A 17047-nucleotide genomic window follows, 5' to 3' on the forward strand; every position below is an offset into this window, starting at 1 on the left:
ATTCACCTACTAGGCAACGCCTGAAAACAATTTTCCAATTTTTATACTTCTTCTTTTACCAGGTAGTAATTCAACAATGTTTGATTATGTTCAAATGCTTGCAGACTGGCTGGATTTCCTCCCTAGGGTTATTTACAATTTGCTTTTTAATTCAATTACTTTTCTTATATCCACATTTTTTTTTTCTTTTTTACTATGTAAAGTTTCACATTTTATTTTGCATAGAAGAATGCTTTTTATGGTTTCTACATGTAAACAAAAAAGCGTTGTTTATCTGTTAAATTTTTACTTTCTATGTTTGTACTTACCTGTATATTTTTTGTAAATGCCCCTTGGGCGTATTGTAAAATTAAATAAATAAATAAAATAAAAATATTAAAAAAATAACAAATAACATTGATAAGAACTATCGGCTTAGTTAAAACTAAGTTTAAATAAATAAAGGTACCTGCCAAAGTAATTTTTCCCGCGCTTTGGGCATTTTCCCGCCCCGTCTCATTCCAACATGGCTGACAGGGTAGCCATTAGGAGTTTTTATGAGTCAATTATGTTCGCAGTAGGTACTCGCCCGCGTAGCTACTAAAGGGGAGAGGAGAGACAGTTGGAATTACTTTACAAAGTTGGACGCTGTTTTTAATTAATTGGCACTCGAAAAGGTCCGGATTTTTATTGAGGGCGATAAAACAAAAACCAGGAGTTGGCCCCTGTAATAACAATTTAAATAAGTTGATATAATCTTTGATTTCGTGTAGTTAAAGGGATTTTTGGACACAAACGTATACCCGTATTTTTATACGGCTGAAACAAGTATTATTGCAATCAATAAAGGAGTACTGGGTCGGTGAGTTAGGAAATCTAGAGCGAATGGACAGAAAATGAAAAAAAATTGATAACTAAAATGCACACCTGAGCAGAGTTTAACATTAGCTAAAATAATTCTGTATTTAAAAATCAATTATTTTATATTTTAGAATTCAACCATAAAAAAGTACCTAGATACCTAATTAAATTCAATATTTGAATATTTAAAAAAAAATAGTTTTGGAAATTCATCATACTCAAGTACCTACCTAGGTCTTTTTAATTTTATCCGGACAATTTTTGCACGCTTTCACGACACAGTCATTTTTCTTTTCTTTTGGTTTCGAATTAAATGTAAAGGTCACGTCAAAACCCCACTGGCGGTTAAAGAATGACTAAATTCACGTTGGGCATGGGTTGAGTGTCATAATTTTAGAGGGCTCGGTGTAAATCACGCTCTGAATTTTCTTCATTAACACGTATTCCCATATTTTCTCCGTGGATTATGGCACTAGATTAATGATTTCATCATTTCGTATTTAAGTAAGAAAATCAGTCCAATTAAATTTTATAATGTGTATTTAACCTTATTAAATAAGCATCCAAGGGCGTGAGTTGCACTTTGTTTTGTAATAAATGGATAGCATTGTTTTAATGGGCCATTGTTTTCGTCAATATTAACCGGGCGCTCAACGGAATCAGTTCCGCGGAGTGTAAACTTTTTGCATTTCGGTAGTTTTAAAACGAGTTCGAATTTGTAATGTGATTAAGTTACATCTTTACTAACAAAAAACAATTTTATCAATATGGATAATTAACTAAATGTTCAGACAGTGATAAACTTCAAACCTCGGTTTAGGGCGAAAAGTAGTATGAAATGTATTTTTAAATAATTTTTGAGTAGTATGGAATATAGTCTCGATGCTCGGGGCCTGTGCATGTTGGACAATTCTTCGCTGTCCCGAATGCCCCACTGATTATTTTTATCGCACTGATTCACACACCACACACAAAAATTCACACACTCCTCATTCCGTAGTTTGAATTAGCGCGCAAATATTTAGGTGTATTAAATACGAGCGCCATTTTGTAATCGAGCAATGATAAATATGGCGTTTAATTTTAGCATAAACAATTATAGAGGAAGTTGCCGTTGGGGTGGGGGGTGCCATAGACACGGAATAATGTAACTGGTATAATTTATGGAGGGGGAATGTACATAGCGCGCACTGAGCGATACAATTTAGGCGAATTCATGGCGTTAATTAAAATTGTAGCACAGTAAGACAAAGATATCATTTTACCGTACAGAAGTTTAGTGGTTTTTCTTCTTTTTTTAGATCGGTTGATCTGTTATCGGTATAGAGGGTGATTCCTGGGACTCACCAGAGAGGTGGGTTATTCATTATTATTTATTTTATTTAGTTCTATGATTAACATAGTCTAATATATATTTACATCTGTACTTATTCTAACATTATTTATCACTATTATACACTTAATATCCTAATTTATAATATTCACTGTTTCATATGTACATTTTCATTAATTATATTCACTATTTACACTAAATACTACCTAATATTTTTTACACATATACTTTTTACATTTAATTTTAAATATATTTACATTTATTTAATTTTTTATGCTTTCTGGCATTTCCTCAAATAATTGTATTCCCTTGTACATGCGGCAGTTCTGGGACATTGCTTTTGATTTCTTTTCCAGTCTTATATTTTTAGATCCTCTTGTTGCATAGTTTCTATGAAAGATCTCATAATTTTTTAGTTTATTTTGAAAATATCTCGGAACTACAACACTTATGTATGGAAGTGAAACATGGAACTGGCAGAGGAAGGATGAAAGCCGAGTGAACGCGGTTGAAATGCAATGTCTTAGACGAATGTGTGGGAAATTAATGTGATAGGGTTACGAATGTTGAAATCAGGCGAGAGTGTAAATTTTAATTTTAATTTTGTTTATTCAGAAAAACAACAGCAATACAAAAAAATATACACAACATTATAAAATAAAGCCAAATCAGTTTTCCACATAAATACAATTATAAAAATCCAGTTCAGTTAGATATAATTCATAGAAGTGCATGTGTGCGAGTTTTTTTTTTGTGTGAGGATGCGTGTGTAAAAAAGTGGAGTGTGATTTTGGTAGGTATGTGAATATGTGTGTGATTGTATATGGGTGTGAGGGTAGGTTTAGGGACAGGGTAAGTGTGTGTTTGATATGAGTAAATCTGAGTCAAGTATAATTGATAAGATTAAGAAAGGGTCTCTGAGATGGTTTGGTCACGTAGAACGAATGGACGACGAAAGAATGGTAAAACAAGTATATATGGCGAAAATGAACGGCAACGTGAGACGAGGACGACCGAGGAAGACGCGACATGATCAGATAAACCAAAATCTTAAGTCTTGTCATGTCAAAAGCAGACAGAACCGAAGGGCATGTATGACAAGATGTATGAATGTGGAAGAGGCTAGGATTGTATGCCAGGATAGACGTGTGTGGCGGTCCATTCTCTCTGCCTACCCCCACGGGGAAATATCGTGATGGTAGTAGTACCTAAATAAAATCATTTCGCGATCGCGTCGCGTCCGACTGTGCATTACGCTTGGCAGTATGGGTCGGAGCTATTTAAGATCATAATAGCTCCCCGGATACAAGTTTAATCTGGGCACTAATTGGCTGCGGCTCCCTCCCCCTCCCCCACCCTAGTCCCACCCCCACCACCGCCCCGACAGCTCCTCACCAGCCGCCCCGCCGCCCCGCCACCCGGAGACGAGAATCCACTGCCACTTTTAACGGAGCCGGATTTAGGCATTACGAAATTAAAATCGAAACCATAATATTTTTTATTTATTTTATTTTTATTTGGGAAACTAACAGATCTACATACATATTTATAGTAAACAAACAGATATAGTGTATAAACTCAGAACTAATAACAGATTTCCAGTGACAGGGTTTAATGAACACCTTGTATATATATTCGTTAATATACAAGTGACTGGAACTGAACCCGCCATAGCAAATAAAGGAGGTCATTTGCTAGTTATTGGACCTTACTTTCCTCAGCTAAAGTTTTATAGTTTGAGAGATATGTCATTTTTTATACTTTATTGAGAGTTAATACATATAAAAATGTTATTTTCATGTACTCGTATATATATTTTTCAATAATATTTTTGTTTTTAAAGAACAGTAAGTTATTGTGACAACGCTACTATGGATGTGAGGATTAATTAATTAATTTATTTATTTATTTACATACATAAGGTTATTGTACATTTTTTGAGACAATACGTCCCAACTCCATGGGACTAAAAGTCCTGTGTTGAGATGGGACGAGCAATTATCTGACACAGCCACATGAGTATATCACCACAAATATAGGATTAGAAACATAAAAAATAATTATCAAAAATATTTTAAAAACATATATATGGCACATCAATATGGTAAACAGTAAACTCAAGCATTCGGAAAATCATCCAGAAGTTTGCCACTCAAATCCCTCCCACTAAGGAAAATCCAGTCCTTAACTCCTTTCTTAAAAATATTTTTTGTCCTTACAAAGTCAGCAATAAGAAAAATAAATGCAGAATTAAAAACAGTCTCCAAATGGCTTAAAGCAAATAAGCTAAAACTAAATGTAGGAAAAACAAAATGTATGATAGTGGGTAAGAAACGCTGTTTTAACAGTGATCACAGTGTTGAATTAGATGGAGAAGTTCTTGAGAATGTTGAAAGCATAAAATATCTAGGAGTTTGGATTGACTCTAAATTATCTTTTTCAAAAAATGCAGACTATACGAGTAAGAAAATCGCAAAGAAGGTATCCCTGTTAGGAAGGATAAGGAATAAATTAGACATTAAAACCTCTCTGCTGATATTTAAAAGTATTATCGTTCCCCACATTGATTATTGCTCCAGTATTCTATATTTAAGTAATGAAGGAGATCTAAAGAGACTCCAAATAATACAAAACAAAGCGATGAGGATAATATTAAAATGTGGGAGATGAACAAAAGTTAGGAAAATGATTCAACTTCTAGATATCATGACAATTGATCAAAGAATCAAATTCAATGTTGCCAATGAAATAAACAAAATTATTAAAGGAATAGTTCCGAGATATTTTCAAAATAAACTAAAAAATAATGAGTTCTTTCATAGAAACTATGCAACAAGAGGATCTAAAAATATAAGACTGGAAAAGAAATCAAAAGCAATGTCCCAGAACTGCCGCATGTACAAGGGAATAAAACTATTTGAAGAAATGCCAGAAAGCATAAAAAATGAATATAATGTAAATATATTTAAAATTAAATGTAAAAAGTATATATGTGAAAAATATTTGGTAGTATATAGTGTAAATAGTGAATATAATTAATGAAAATGTACATATGAAACAGTGAATATTATAAATTAGGATATTAAGTGTATAATAGTGATAAATAATGTTAGAATAAGTATAGATGTAAATATTGTGTTGTAAATATATATTAGACTATGTTACATAGAACTAAATAAATAAATAAAAAGTATTGAACACTCTCAGTACGATAAATGAGAGATGTCTCTGAGAAAAAGTCGTACGGGTTTTGGGTATGACAACATTCATGCTCTGGGAAAACCTCGTACGGACATTCTGCTGAGACCTCTCCTTATTGTTCGACCAGAAGTGTGGAAGTGCTTCTTTTAGGTACAGTTGTCTCATATCCAGCACCTTCATGTATTGGAACAGCTGTTCTGACGGGTATGTTGGAGGGCGCCGGAACATTATTCTCTATAATAATTTCTGTGAAATTATGAGCGGCTTGAAAATGGATGCCGCACAACTCCCCCAGCCAGCTATTCCATAAGTTGCCGTGGGTTGAGGACACAAAAACTGGTGAAATCAATATAGAGAAAGGTGTGAGACAGGGGGACACAATATCGCCAAAGCTCTTCACGCTAGCCTTAAAGGATGTATTTGAAACCCTCAATTGGGAAAATAAGGGTGTAAAGATCGATGGCATGTACTTGAGTCACCTCAGATTCGCAGATGACGTAGTGGTCATAAGTAAAGACATGGACGAACTAGGCGAAATGATTATGGAACTACATGAGGCTTTAAAAAGGATTGGTTTGGAAATGAATATTCATAAAACAAAGATTATGAGTCCAACAGGACAAGACATTTTCATTAACAATAATAAAATCGAAGTGGTTGATGAATATATACATATATCTAGGACACAAAGTCAAACTTGGTAAAGATAACCAGATAGCGGAGTTACCCAGAAGAATAGGGCTAAGTTGGGCTGCTTTCGGCAAACTTAAATATATTTTTGAAAATAAAGAAGTCCCCATTTGCTTGAAAAGACAAGTATATGAATCGTGCATATTGCCGGTGACAGCATATGGACTAGAAACATGTCTATAACACAAAAAAGGAGTCAGAAATTAAAATGCACGCAACGATCCATGGAAAGACAGACGCTCGGTGTGTGTCTAAGAGACAGAGTAAGAAATGAAGAAATAAGGCGCCAAACCGGAGTCGTGGATATCATGGATCGTGCAACGAAATTGAAATGGCGGTGGGCAGGACACTCGCCGAGACAAAATGATGGCAGGTGGACACCCAGAATAATAAAGTGGAGACCATGGGCGAACAAACGAAGTGTTGGAAGGCCACAGAAAAGATGGGTCGACGACATTGCCTCTATTGCCGGTAAAACGTGGATGATGGAAGCGGGTGATGGGAATTAATGGAGACGTTTGGAAGAAGCCGCCATCCAACAGTGGAGACAATAAGGCTGAAGAAGAAGAAAAAATAAGCTATTGTAGATAATAATACAATATTATACATAAGTTCAGTAGGTTTTTTTATTTTTTATTATTTGTTCGTCAAACTAAGCCAAAAAACATTATTAATTTTTGGGTATTTATCGTATTATCATAGCTTTAATTTTCTTTATAAAAACAAAAAAAAACAGACAAACCATCACGCCGTTTCTCCGTAAGGGTAGGCAGAGAGGATAGAACGCCACATCACTCTATCTTTACATACAGATCTCGCTTCCTCTACATTCATGCGTTCTTTTTTTTTCTTTTATTTAGGAAACATACAGTACAGGTACATAGTTTATATTTTACACAGTTAAACTTAACTAATGGAATAGTGGAGTTTTCATAATATAAAGTAGTTATATTTAAGGTTAATATAATTAAAGTACAAAAAAGAGAAGGACAAAAAACATAACAGAAGTTATGAGGTAATAACTTATATTTACATATAAGTTATTGATTTAAACAATATTTGGTCCACTTCCACTTATTTATTTTAACCAATCAGCGCTTTCACCCTCTAATGGGCATCTTCTTGTCAATAAATAATTTGAATGAAATAAATAGAAGTTGTTTAAAAATTAAAATTAAAGTAAAAAAAGTTAAGAATTAAAATAAAGAATGAAAAACGTGCTCAGATGTAAAAATAAAATAAAATAATAATAACATTTTTAAAAAGGAAAAACATACATACACTCATACATATTTTAAGGGATTCAAGAAACGATGAGAAGAATCTTTAAATAAGACAATACATTTAAGTCAATTTAAAAACATCTTCAAAATTTATGACACATTATAGTAAGAGCAGATATATTGATTTTATATACATATACAAATAAAATATAAAATTGTAAATTCAATGTGGGATTGCCCTGAACTATTATCTCTCATCAACTTCAGGGTGCCTGGAAGAATGACTAGACAGGTGCCACCGTTTTGTAGCAACAATTCACGGACAGTGTATACTTGTAATGCCGTATGAAACAGACTTCATGAACTCGGCAATAGTTACTCCCACGGATCTGATATATTTAGAATAGGGTAGCTTTAACCACACTTGCCTACTTTACAAGACATCAGGTTCTCCACGTCCTGGACGTCCACTGCTGGAGGTTTGTCGGCAGTTCAATTATTTAACTTTTTGTACATAATGTTATTTGTACATTGGCGGGCTTATTGACAAATGGCAATTTCTTCCAACCAACCAATAAAATGAAAGTTTTATTTTTATAATTCAAGTTACAGAACGTATTCAAAAGAAAAAATAATATTAAAAAGCTAAAGATATGTAAAAATAAAAATAAACGTATTTGTTTATAAATTACCTTACATCAAAACTTTTACTCATTGGGAAAAAGGAAAAAAGAGGAAAAAGGAAAAAAGAGGAAAAAGGAAAGGAGGAGAGATTAAAGAAGAGAAAGGAGATGTTTCTTCAGACGTGATTTAAACAGAGATAATGTAGTAACATATTTGATGGTGGATGGGAGATGATTCCACAGTCGAGCCGCATGGACACTATATGAGTCAGAGAAGAAAGAGGAATTGTGGATGGGTATTAAGAGAGTGCTTTGAGAATTAGAACGAAGAGGTAAACCGTGAACTGACAAGCGTTGAAATTTTTCACGCAGGTATATAGGAACGTTAGGACTATGAAGTACATTGAACAGAAGTGAGAGGGAGTGATAGTCTCTCCGCTGTCTAATTTTGAGCCATTTCAGTTGTCTACGATAATCAGAAATGTGGTCATAAATGATATAAAAATGATGTAAAAATAAAATAAAAATAACATTTTTAAAAAGGAAAAACATAAATATACTCATGCATATTTTAAGGGATTCAAAGAAACGATGAGAAGAATCTTTAAAGAATCTTTAAATAAGACAATACATTTAAGTCAATTTAAAATCATCTTCAAAATTAATGACACATAGTAAGAGCAGCAATATGTTGATTTTATATACATATACAATATAAGTAATTAAAAGTAGTTTAAAAGTATAAAAACATGTCAATGCAGCACATAAAAAAGAAATTCTGCAAGACTTGTAATCTAACTTCTATTTTTATCAATTTCAATTTTTAAAATATCACTAAAACTCTAAACTTCATCGTCCAATGAAAAATGTAAATGCTCCGCTTGGGAGCGGATGTGGAAAATAAAAAAGAAGAAGAACTTCAAAACAGGCTGAACGCCGAAAAATATGGCTATAAAATAAATTAATATGTATTAGCGTTAGCATGCTAAATCTCTCTTCGTAACTAATAAGTACTGCTGACGTCACCTGTTGTTATATGTCAACGTTTTGAAGGTAAACCTTTTAGTATTAGCTAATGGCCGACAGTGGTTGTCACATTATGGACGTTAATATAACCCATTACCTGTCACCCACCAACCCTTTATAACGCAGTAAAATATTTAATTATTTAAAATATTTAAAAATAAAATATTTTAATGCTTTTGATTTTCTGAAATATTTTGATTTTGGGGTCATTTTCAACGTGTTGTTAATAATTCATCATCAGCATTCCCGTTCCGCACCTAATGGTGCATAGGGCACGGAATTGGTTTCCCAATCGCAGTGTACTTTTTAAAATATTTTTTATTAATCAATATATTTCATAAATGGTACACTTTTTTTTTTAATGTATACAATCTACTTTTATACATCTAGTAAATGTTTTTATTTTTTTTTATTTATTTATACTTTTACATTGATTGTATTCTTTTTTATACAGAATAATGTTCCCTTACTGGGGTGTCCCGTGCCGAGGTAAACATTTTAAATGTGAAACATGCCTATTTAACAAATTTAACATAATAATAACAATAAAAAAAAACGTAATTAATCCAACAGCAACAACAACAAACCATCACGCCGTTTCCCCGTAGGGATAGGCAGAGAGGATAGAACGCCATATCACTCTATCTTGGCATACAGACCTCGCTTCCTCTACATTCATACATCTTCTCATGCACGCACGCCGATTATTCCTACTTTTGACATGTCCATCTTCAAGTATTTGATGGACTTGATCGTGCCATGTCTTTCTCGGTCTTTCTCGTTTTCTGCATCCATCAACATTTGCATCGTAGATCTTTTTAGCCGTTCTTTCGCTATCCATTCGCTCTACATGTCCAAACCAACGCAGCACCCCTTTCTTGATTCTGTCAATAATGCATGTCTCAGCCTTACACACTTCACGGATCTCGACATTTGTGCACCTATCATACATCGTTTTACCACACATTCGCGTGAGGGATCGCATTTCGACAGCATTTAACCTACTTTCATCATTATTTTTCCAATTCCATACATCGCTCCCATACATTAGAGTTGGAACTAGAACTCCGTTGTGAACTGCTAGTTTAGCCTCCTGCGATAAACATTTGTTTGCCAAAGTAGATTTTAGTGCACCGTTCACCCTGTTCCCGGCACTCACCCTCCTTTCAATATCTTTCTCGGCCTTTCCGTCCCTAGTAAACATACTTCCCAGGCACACAAATTCTTCTACCTGATTCAGAATATCTCCGTTCACGCTGATCTCACATTTAGTTATATTTTCATCCCTTTCAAAAACGATCACTTTCGATTTATCAACATTCATAAGCAAATCGCTTTTCTTGCATACCTCGTAGACTTTTGTTACCAAGAATTGAAGGTCTTCTTTGCTGCTAGCAAGAAGCACGGCATCATCCGCATACAGAAGACAGTTAACAGTTATACCACTCATTTTTGCTCCCATTCTTAAATCTTTCAGTTCTTTCATACAGTTATCGATGTATATGTTGAACAACCATGGTGACATTACACATCCCTGTTTGACTCCTTTCGGAATATTAAGCCACGATGTGAATGACCCATTCACCTTCACACATGCTGTGCTGTCCTTATACAGTGACGCAATAGCCCTTGTCAGGTTACCATTTGCTCCATACTCCGATAAAACCTTCCACAATTTCTCTCTGTCAACTCTATCAAATGCCTTTTGCAGATCGACAAATGCGCAGAAAAGTTTCTGATGTTTAGCCAGGAACTTTTCTGTCATATTTCGCAGAGCAAATATTTTATCCATACATTTAAATGTCACCGGTGTAAATATGGAAAATATAAAAAAATGTTATTTTTATTTATTTATTTATTATTTATCATGCTATTTATTGCATTGAGCCGGCGGTTGGCAAGCCAAATGTCAAGAAAAACAGTCGCCATAGTAATTGTAATTTAATTTGAACTTTTTTGTATTAAATACTCCTTACCATTTTGCAAATACAATTTATTGTATTATATTGTATAGTATATATGTGTATATTTATATATTTGTGTGTATATATGTGTATGTCTGTATGTATATGAATCAAAATGTGTATCCGAATAAGTTTATATTTTGTTTGTCTGTGCTCTATATTAATTTGTTAACTATTATAATATATTAAAATGTAATTGCCTAGCTTGGAACGGGGTATGTACCCTTGTTAGCTGGGCAAAGTGAACATCGAATTGTATTTTGATAAAGAGTGTGAATAAATAAATAAATAAAGTAAACGCCGATTTTTCGCCAATGAACTGTATTTATTTACGAGGAAAACAAAAAACAAACCGACACGAGCGTTGACTTAGAGATTACACACGCGTTGACTTATGACTGCGATAACTTAAGCATGTTCATTATTGTTCATTGTGATCGCTCAAATGCTTAGCATGTTTTTAAGCACGTCGATAGTTATTTGTGATTGAACTACTGGTGTGAGTTCTAATGCGATGGGGTTAAATTGATTTTGATAAAGGGGGGTATTAGATACAGTTCAAATATAAATAAAAGTTCACAGAATAGCGACTCCATTAGGCTGTCATGTATTATACATTATCAAAGTGTATCAATCGACCAATAAAATTCCGTATAATATAAAATGCAGAAACCACAGGGTATTTCAGTCGCCGCTTTATTTATTTATTCACTGTGCGTGAGGGTGAGTTCTGAGTAGTGACGGACCGGAGTTCCGGTTCCGGCCGCTATTTCTGAAACATCGGCTCAGTCGAAACCTGCGGTCGGGATGTGTCGGATTACGTTCGACTGTACTCGGGTGCATCTTATAAGTGGTGATTCGGCCGTATGACTTTCCTTATTTTTCGATTGTATTAACATTTAAAATGCGCATTTTAACACTTTTTACCCGGAGCCGTGTAAACACGTGATTATATAACCGCGCGTCCCGTGTTTTCACGTGATTTACCAGCTGTTCAAAAAGTGCATTTTATTACGTTGTTATAATCACGTGTTCACACGGCTCCGGGATACAAAAAAAGGAGTGAGACGCTATAGGTATATGTGCGAACATTGCAATGTGGTTTTCCATAAAGGCCAATATTTTTTTAAATATTTTTATTTAACTTTTTGTACATAATGTTATTTGTACATTGACGGGCTTATTGCCAAATGGAAATTTCTTCCAACCAACCAATAAAATAAAAGTTTTATTTTTATAATTGAAGTTACAGAACATATTCAATAGAAAAAAAAGATTAAAAAGCTAAAGATATATAAAAATAGAAATAAACGTAATAAATTACCCTAATCAAAACTATTACTCAATGGGAAAAAGATTAAACTTCTTAGATTTTCACGGCCGTTAAGATGCACAATAAGTTTTTCTGGGTTATTATGCCGTGTGTCGTTCGTACTCTCTACCGACGTTTCGGATCGCGTTACAGCGTCCATCATCAGGGTTGATGTAATTTGTGTATGAATATGTGTTACGTTAGGTACTTAGAATTTTTACCGTGTCGTAGTCGTTTTTGTGTGATGTTATGTATTTGGGACTTGTACCGTGTCGTAGTCGTTTAGATTAATGTGTACCATTATGTACTTAGGATCTATACCGTATCACAAATCTGTGTTACATTGCAATCTTTATGCGATTTCTTTATGACTGGGTACCAGGATGTTTTTAATCGCATCCCATCATCTCTGTTTATGTTGTCGGGATGCTTGTAAATCTCAATTGCTTCTTTTACTAGTCGTGTTTGGTGGTTCTTTGGCCTATACTTTGATCTATACCGTATCACAAATCTGTGTTACATTGCAATCTTTATGCGATTTCTTTGTGACTGGGTACCAGGATGTTTTTAATCGCATCCCATCATCTCTGTTTATGTTGTCGGTTTACGTGAACGACACACGGCATAATAACCCAGAAAAACTTATTGTGCAGGAAAAAAGATGTTGGCAAAACAATGTTCGCAAAACTATCATACAAAAATTACTTAAATTGACATGAAAAATGAATGATTAAATTATTTCAAATAAATTTGAGAAGTTAAAATTGATTTAACCCAGTATTTTCATAATTATGACACTTTTAAGAAACCCTTCACAAAGCATGAAATTTCACAAAAATGGACCGGGCACAGGGTAAATTCTATGTGTATTCGGCCGGTGCTCAAAGTGTTAAAACAAACATTTTTTTATATTTGAATTTGTTTCAACAGAGGGGGAAAATATTTTTGAGAAAGGAATATGGGAGTATTCAACAACTCCCCAGGGAGAAAATCCAGCCAGTCTGCAAGCATTTGGACATTCTCAAAACATTGTTGAATTAACTACCTGGTAAAGGGAGAAGTATACAAAATTGGAAAATTGTTTTCAGGCGTTGCCTAGTAGGTGAATTGGTTCAGCCGGATGAATCTCACCCACATGATAAAGGTTTCAGCTCTTTTACTTCACAAAAGTCAACAGATTGAAGAGTTGTGTTGAGTGGGGAATCCGCTCTCCAGCCCTGCGGATCCTATATCGTGGGTCCTTTGTGGTCCAGGTTACGTATGCGGCCCAGGTATGGGTACATCGTTTGGATATCGGAGTGGCTAGACTAGCACTTCTTAGTGGACAGAGGGTTCATCTGCTGGCACTGACAAGAGCATATCGGACTGTGGCGTCTAAGACTCTTCCTGTGCTTTCGGGAGTTCTCCCGATAGATTTTGAGACAAGAGAGGCAGTAGTAAAACGCTATGTGAGGAGAGGAGAGAATATGGAATACTTTGGTGTTGAGCTGCGCCCTTCCGAGACAAGATTTAGCGTACTATGTGATATTATGCGAGGCGTAACTCTTAATCAATGGCAGAATAGATGGGACATGACATGTGCGGGGAGATGGACGTGGTCTTTTTTACCTTCCATCAGACACAGGATGTGTAGTAAGTTCTTGGTGTTTGACCATCATACTGCACAAATGGTTTCGGACATGGGGAGTTTAAAGACAAGCTTCATAAGCTTGGACCTGCCCCTGTCTCGAGCTGTGCTTGCGGAGATAACCATAAATTGGCCGAACACATCCTGTGGCGCTGTGTGCTATTGGATGATGCCAGATATGAGATGCTGAATGGTCTTACAGGGGTCATGCGACCAGCGTGGAATGTGGATCTGATGGCCAACAGTACGAATTTTGCACTCTTCCGTCAGTTTGACCGGACTTGGGTATCGCGTTCGGAACTCCTCAGATGCGCGGACGCCTAGGTGGGTAAAATATGGTGGGACAGGCAACTGTTCCTGTGGGATGCTCATTCAGTTGGGACTGTGCTTCCTTTCGAGCGGAACGCACACGTTCTTTTGTTTTGTCCTCCCCTTACGGGGGTGGTATTCGGATCCTCTGCCTCTGACCACCCAGGGATCCTTCTTTATTCAAAGCCGTTCTCTCATTGTAAATATCCGTGTTTTTACTTATGTTTGTTGTGTAAGTTATGTTTGTTGTGTAAGTTATGTTTGTTGTGTTACCATAGTTTAAGAAATATTTATTGGATACGTTTATTTATGTAAATTGTTGGTGTAAATACATATTTTTTAAATGAAAACACAGAGGCATTGAGGGGATTCTGAGGAGTGGGGACGACGTGTTGGCCTCTGTCCATACATCCTCCTCCCCCCTCCTTAATCTGCATAGAGTTTGTTATAATAAATTAGGAATCGTTATAATAACTTTCCTCTATGCGCAGCTGACAGAGAGTCCCCCAGGACTCTATAACAGCTGCGGGTGAATTGTGGGCTTAAGGATCTCCCCTTAAATGGAAGAGTTGAAGAAATGTGGATGTTCAAACATAGGCAGAATGGTGAATGTTACGCAGTGTGTAAAGTGGCCACTTAAACCAGCCAATGACAGGTCATAAGCCCTGTAGATGCCTAGACATCCGTATTCCCTTCTCAAATATGTTTTCCCTCTCTGTTGAAATAAGTTTGAATATGAATAACTCCCTAGGGAGGAAATCCAGTCAGTCTGCAAGCATTTGGACACACTCAAACATTGTTAGATGATATGATGATACTACCACTCGTGTGAGTTCTTTATCATACATGGTCAGTATAGTGCAGGCAATTGGTAAAATAAACCAAAGTAGGGAACAAAATACCGAACACTCCTCTAGTGGAACGGCAGGCCTGTTGACTGCTGCCAACAGGCCGGCTTCTCCTGAAGAGTTTTAAGTGGTTTCCTCTCCACGTGAGCAAATGCTGAGAAGTTCCCGATTGGTCCACATAAGTATATCCCTCCTGATCCTAACAGTTTACATAAATTTAAAGAAATTTAATTGCAGAAAAATCCGCCTTTTTATGTATAAACCTTGTACATTATAAGCAAGGTAAATAATAAAGCAACTCCCATATAAAAATAAAAATAAATTGTTGGATATTACTTTTATTTTATTAGTTGGTTGGGAGAAATTACCATTTGGCAAAAAGCCCGCTGAACTACAATTAATATTATGTAAAGTAAATGAAAAATGATCGCCTTCTGAACCACCCGTTTCAACATAACGCATCATAAGTAAATAGTTTCACTTATACTCCCGTATAACAATCACGCACAGATCTATATGCCTCGGATACAAGCTACCGTTTGCGCCCACAGCCAGATATGAGCAGTTCCTGATAAAACCAATATGACTAGCACTTGAAGCGAGTGCACCATTAACCGCTGCTTATTAAGAGGTCTTTAGGAGTGAGATTTATGCAACATTGACGGATATTTCCAAATAAATGGAGAAACCAATATGTATATACTGAAAATAATAAATAAAACTAGCGGACAGCAGTAAGATTTCAGTCACCTAGAAATATCGTCGCTTCGGAATATATTATTGACTAATTTGTGGTAAAATAATGAAGGAGAATACATTATTGACTGATTTGTTGTAAAATAATGAAGGAGAATACATTATTAACTGATTTGTTGTAAAATAATGAAGGAGAATACATTATTGACTGATTTGTTGTAAAATAATGAAGGAGAATACATTATTGACTGATTTGTTGTAAAATAATGAAGGAGAATACATTATTGACTGATTTGTTGTAAAATAATGAAGGAGAATACATTATTGACTGATTTGTTGTAAAATAATGAATGAGAATATATTATTGACTGATTTGTTGTAAAATAATGAAGGAGAATACATTATTGACTGATTTGTTGTAAAATAATGAAGGAGAATACATTATTGACTGATTTGTTGTAAAATAATGAAGGAGAATACATTATTGACTGATTTGTTGTAACTTTTTTTGTTGTCTCCTCTTGTTCTCTTCATTTGGAAAAAAACGGACACATATGTTAACACCCAATACATTTTTTTTTTTACTTGGATAAATTGAAATGTTTGATGACAAGGTGGATTTAAAGACAGTTTATTACCAAAATAGTAGTAAATACGAGGGCAATTGTTGGCTAATTTGCGTAAATAACGAATAAAATCGAATGAATTCCTGCCCTTAGGTTGACATATTGGTCGAGAGCAGAACCACGCGACTGTGTTTGTCAAGCGGAGGGTTCTCGGTTCCTTTATCAAGTGCAAACATCGGTAGCGTAGTGGTTATCAAGTCAAACGGCTACAGAAGCCACGTAAACATTACGGGTTCGAACCTGCTAATGGCATTACTGGACTGACAATGCAGGGGCGGTCCATTACACTATTAAAAAAAAGAAATCAATTAAAGTTTTATGAGTTTGCTTTATTTGATAGATAAAAGACGATTGATACTTAAATCAACAAATTTGGAATAACCGCTTTCGCAACATTTTAGAAACTGGTATCTTTATATTATTATTAAATTAAACCTAAAACAAAACCGGTAAACAGTAAAGATAAGAATTCATAATTTTATAATAGTCATCATCATTCCCTTTCCGCACTTAATGGTGCATAGGGCACTGCATTGGGACACCAATTGCGGCATATCTTGATCATTTTTGTTACATGAAAGTAAGATGTATATAAGTAGATAAGTCTTACGCCATGTCCGCAGTCCGGGGATTAGGAAATATTATTGTGTAAAAACGCCCTTTTTAATAAATGGTTCATATCAACCATGTCAGGAATCGAACCCGAGACCTCTTGCATGGTAGGCAAAT

This window comes from Micrasema longulum, unplaced genomic scaffold, assembly GCF_059751315.1.
Source record: "Micrasema longulum isolate JH-2025_06_02 unplaced genomic scaffold, ASM5975131v1 h1tg002032l, whole genome shotgun sequence".
NCBI lineage: Eukaryota > Metazoa > Arthropoda > Insecta > Trichoptera > Brachycentridae > Micrasema > Micrasema longulum.